This window comes from Gekko japonicus, unplaced genomic scaffold (assembly GCF_001447785.1).
Source record: "Gekko japonicus isolate JY-2015 unplaced genomic scaffold, Gekko_japonicus_V1.1 scaffold6693, whole genome shotgun sequence".
Lineage (NCBI taxonomy): Eukaryota > Metazoa > Chordata > Lepidosauria > Squamata > Gekkonidae > Gekko > Gekko japonicus.
This window is the reverse complement of record NW_015167260.1, coordinates 19,368-25,001: the sequence shown is the minus strand read 5'-3', so window position 1 is coordinate 25,001 and position 5,634 is coordinate 19,368.

Sequence of the window (5,634 nt, the reverse complement as noted above, 5' to 3'; positions counted from 1 at the left end):
GAAATTGCTAATTTCTTTTTTTTTTAATTACATAAGAACTTAGGAGAAGCCAATGTTGGATTTATAAGAGAAGAGGAGAAGAAGAAAAGGAGGAGGAGGACGACGACAACAACAAACCCATGCTGGCTCTCAGTAATCATATCCGTCCTCCCTACCAGGTATAGACGTCAAGCTAACGGTCAGTAATTACCCGGATCCTCCTTTTTTTCCCTTCTTGAAAATGGGGGACAACATTTCCCCGTCTCCAAACTTCTGGCACCTCACCTGTTCTCCAGGAATTCTCAAAAATAATGGACAGAGGCTCTGCAATTACATCTGCAAGTTCTTCTGGCCCTGAGGACTTAGTTTCATTTAAAGAAACCAGGTGTTTATGCACTACCCCATGCCAATCCTAGTCTGCAACTCCCTTCCCTCATCATGTGTTCTGGTTTTGCCATGTTGAGCACCGTTTCCTCGCAAAAGAAGACTGAGGAAAAGTAGGAATTGAGGAGTTCTGCCATCTCTTCACCACCTGTTACAATTTCACTTTCCTGTCCCTGCAATGGGCCTACCATGTCCTTCCTCTTTTTCTTACTTTGAACATAACCAAAGAACCCTTTTTTGTTGTTTTTAGCATCTTTTGCTAGCCTGAGCTCATACTGAGACCTAGCTTTTCTAAAACTCTCCCTACAAGCCCTGGTTATTTGTTTATATTCAGGGGTCATTTTGTAGAAAAGGAGGTGCAGGAGCTCATTAGCATAACTCATTAGCATAACTTATATGCCACACCCCCTGACATCACCAGAAGTGTGTCAGAAGGCAACACCCACCGCTCAGGCTCCACTGGACTCTTTTGGATTGCTAGCTGTTGGGGGGGGGCACGTGCAGATCTGCCCTCACAGAGGAGGGAGAGCTTGTACCTGAAGGCGGGCTGGGGGGGGACGTGCAGATCTGTCCTCGCAGAGGAGGGAGAGCTTGTACCTGAATAAAACTTGGTCTTAAGGGTGCCACTGGACTGTTTTGGAACGGGGGGCCGGGGGGGCTCTGCAACTTACCTGGCTGCTTCTTGCTCTGACTGAGGGCTGCTGGGAGCAGGGGGTGGGGCTTGTTGCATGTGCCTGCCCCCTGGGCTCTTTACTGCCGGAGCTTCGCTCCTGTGCGCTCCTGCAGGAAACACCCCCTGTTTATATTCATCCTTGGTTATAAGGCCCTCCTTCCACTTTCTGAATTAGTCTGTTTTACTTCTCAAGGAGCCACCTTGGCTTTTTTAGGCTCCTCCCATTTTCCCTTCTCCTAGGAAGCATTTGTGATTGCGCCTCCAGTATTTCGCTTTTAAGAAACTCCCGTGCCTCTTGAACTCCCTTTTCCTTAAGTATTTCTGACCACGGGATCCTACTTAGCATAACTTTTAAGTGTGTTAGATTTTGCTTTCCTAAAGTCCAGCCTATATGTCTGGCTATGTACAGCTTTTCCCTTCCCCAAAACGCTGTCCTATGGAGAGCCCCACTTCCCTCTTCCCTTGCAGCCCCCGTGCTTTGGGGCTGATGGGGAGGGGGCCTTCGGCTTTTCCTTGGAAAGTTTACCCAGAAAAGTCATCCCACCACCACCTCACAGTTAGAAGGACAACACCCCTCCCCCCCAAAAAAAAAAATGTTTTAACAGAAGGGCTGCCGTGACTGGGGAATTTTCCTGCCTTCTCTTGTGAAGGGCAGGGGTCATTTCCTGCAGGAGCGCACAGGACCGGAGCTCCGGCAGTAAAGAGCCCAGGGGGCAGGCACATGCAACAAGCCCCGCCCCCTGCTCCCAGCAGCCCTCAGTCACAGCAAGAAGCAGCCAGGTAAGTTGCAGAGGGCCCCCCCCCCCGGGCCATCACACCAAGAATCACCGAGGGAGGTGCGAGAGGGGCCCCCCCCCGGTCCAAAACAGTCCAGTGGCACCTTTAAGACCAGCTTTTATTCAGGTACAAGCTCTCCCTCCTCTGTGAGGGCAGATCTGCACGTCCCCCAACCCCCAATACCTAGCAAAAAAGTCCAGTGGAGCCTGAGCGGTGGTGTTGCTTTCTGACACACTTCCGGTGATACCAGGGGGTGTGGCATATGCAAATAAGTTATGCTAATGAGTTATGCTAATGAGCTCCTGCACCTCTTTTTCTACGCTATAGGCCGCCAGTGCAGTGCTTTTAGCGCAGGCCGGATGTGCTCCCGCACGGGGAGGCCCAGCAGCAGCCTGGCGGCCACATTTTCCACCAGCTGCAGCTTCCGAATTTGAGACAAGGGCCACCCCATGTAGAGAGCATTACAGTAATCCAGTCTCGAGGTGCCCATCACGTGGATCACTGTCGCCAAGTCATTGCGTTCGAGAAAGGGAACCAACTGCTTGATCAGCCGAAGATGATAAAGAGCTGACTTCGCAGTGGCGGCTACCTGGGCCTCCATCCTTAAAGAGGCATCCAGGAGCACTCCCAAACTCCTAACCTCTGGCGCTGGCAACAACAGCGCCCCATCGAAGGTCGGGAGTGGGATCCCTAACCTCGGGCCGCTCCGAGTCACGCACAGGACCTCCGTCTTCATCAGATTCCATTTCAGTTGGCTTAGTCTAAGCCAACCAGCCACGGCCAGCAACGCCCGGTCCAGGTCTTCCGGAATACATTCAGACTGGCCGCCCAGCAACAGATAGAGCTGGGTGTCAGCCGCATACTGGTGACACCCCAGCCCGTGCGCTCAGGCAATCTGGGCAAAGGGGCGCATGTAGATGTTAAATAACCTTGGGGGAAGTACTGCTCCTTGGGGCACGCGGCAATCCAGCGGGTGCCTTTGGGACCGCTGTTCCCAGAATGCCACCCTTGGTCCCCGACCCTGAAGGAATGAGGAAAGCCACTGTAAGGCAGACCCCTGAACCCCAGTGTCGGCGAGGCGGTGGATCAGTCGTTGGAAAACAGCCCTTCTGTCGGGGGGAGTTCGATTATGGGGCCAGGAGAAAACTGTGATTCTTCTCTGGATGACAGACCTGTTACCTCCGCCCTGCTTCTTCAAGGGGAAAGACGTTCCAAAGGATACTATTTATTTGGGATTGTTCCCCTTGGAAGAAGAAGAAAGTTCTGATGGCTTCTGTTTTCCTGGTACTCTTAGTTTACATGACAGAGATCCTGGCAGAGCTGAGCAAGGGTGGAAGCCAGAGGAATTTCCCCAGAGTAGCAGGCCCACTACGTCACATCCACTACCCAGAGGGAGCGTTTTTGCGCCTCCACATTCTTCAGCCAAATGTCAGCCTCTCTTCCTTTCCCTCCCGATCTCAGCTGCTCATTCTTCACACAGACACATTCCTGCCTCTTCCTCTCAGCTGGGTGCTCGGACAGAGCTCTTTCCTAAAGATTCAGGCCTGTCGAAGAGACGCCTAAAGTGGTCGAGGGGTCACCAGTCCCTCTTGTCCTTTGGGGGTTTACCTTAAGAATTTCTCCCTAGGACAGAGTGAGCCAATGTTAGGAGAGGCCAAGGTTGTTGACATCCTTAAAGAGCCAGAGACACTTAAGTTTCCCAAAGGACCATGGAGGCATATCCAAAACAGGTTGGTTTGTAATATAGAAAAATGATATCAAACCTGGTCTACAAACCACAAGAAGCCCTTTGTCCTTATCCACCAAGGCAATTCTCACGTGTTTACTGAGGAGCATATGAAGGTGTGTGATACTCAGTGGTGTGTCTCCAGTCTCTTTTATTTTCTATGTTGCTGTCTTTGTCTCTCCTTCCCCCCAGGGAGAAGCCTCCTCTCTTCACAGCGGAGTGACTGAAGGTGTCTTTACACAGTCAGAGGTGACCCGAGAGAAGGGGAAGGAGATGGAAGAGCAGGACGAAGAAGGACCTGGAACTGGCAGGACAGCGAGGAAAGGCCCCCATCCCACCCCAGCTGGGAGTGGTGCTGAATCCTGGGAGAGCCCGGGGCCAGAGATCCGTTCTCAGCTCACTGCAGTCTCAGACGTACATCGCCGACGTTTCCGGCAGTTCCACTACCATGAGGCCTATGAGCCCCGAGAGGTTTGCAGCCAGCTCCACGGACTCTGCAGCCAGTGGCTGAAGCTGGAGAGGCACACCAAGAAGCAGATCCTGGACCTGGTGATCCTGGAGCAGTTCCTGACTCTCCTGCCCCAGGAAATGCAGGGCTGGGTCAGAGGATGCGGGCCGGAGACCAGTTCCCAGGCGGTGGCCCTGGCCGAAGGCTTCCTCCTGAGTCAGGCCGAGGAGAAGAGGCAGGCAGAACAGGTGAGGGGGGTTCCCTCCAGGTATGTCCAATTGAAGCAATGATATCTGGCCTTATCCTGAAGTGTCCCTGAGAGATATTTGTCCAAGTGTTAAACATCCAAGTGGGAGATTTAACAGCCTCCTTCAGCAGCCTCTTCTAGTAGAGAATTACTTAGCCCTCCAGATAACTCACCAGGCCTGCTGATGGAAGGGTGCAGAGTCTGGGAGTGGGGCAGGATCCATTCCTTGGCCTCTTTCCCATTCCACCTCTTTACTCCTCTCCCTCCCTGCTGTTTCAGACGTGGGCACCATCCATGAAGAAAGAAGCGGCATTCCCTGAGGCGGAAGGAGCTTCCATGGAGCAAGGGCAGAGAGTGCAGGCTGTGGAGCTTGTCCAAGATGCCTTCTCCTATGGTAAGGACTCGTCGTTCCTGGTTACGATTGGGGCCCCCAGTGAATTTGATGGGTAGAGAGTTATGGTCAGGAAAGAAATGCTTCTTCACAGAGCACACAGTTAATTTGCAGCACTCTATCCACTGCGATGCCTCTCAAAGGAAATTAGACAACTCCATGGAGGGCAATTCCTCCCATTTATTAAAATAATCACATCTCACCTTCCTTCCGTTAGAGGAACTCAAGGTGGCTCAAAAGAGAAAAGGCAGACAAACCTCAGCAAAGCTCTTCAACCTGGTGAATAGATTGAGCCTCCACATTCTGGGGGCAGCAGAGCTCTGAGAACCAGTCCCTGGGGAAAAATTTGGCTTCTCTGCCCATCCTTAAACAAGCACCTGGCTGGCTGCTGGGGGGAAAACAGGATGGAGGGGGGCTATGGATGGCCCACCCCCCCCAGATGCTTTGGGGAGGGTCTCTGGGAGGGGCTTGGGGCAGATGTGGTGTCCTGTGGATGTTGCATCTGGCTGAAAACCCCGGTGGTGAAGTCAGCATGCCAAGTGGCACTCCGGGAACTCATTCGTGGGACCCCTGTGTTCCCCAGGTGAGCTCAAGTCACGCCTGGGCCGGAGGTGATGCTGACCTGTCCTGTGACGTCATTTCCACCTCCCTATTTCCCCCCCCCCCCAGGCCAGACACAGGTCTCACAGAAGCCTGAAATCTGTTGGCAGCATTTAAAATCCCAGAGGCTCATAAGAACCTGGTGCTTCTCTTCTGCCTCTCCCCAAATTTAGTATAAAATGTGTTTAAAAATGTGCTGAGTGTACACAGGGTGAGGTTTCACAATCCATGGAAGGGGGTGCGTGAAGCAGGTAACAAGCAAACAAACTCCCTTCCTCCCTCCTTTGTCTCAGGAACAGGCAGGGAAGAGATGCCCTTGAGCCGTCGTCTTCTCAGAGGTGTGGAAATGGCTGCTGCCCCTCCAGTCCAGGTAGGGGAGATGAGGACGGGGGGGGGGGGGGAAGCCGGG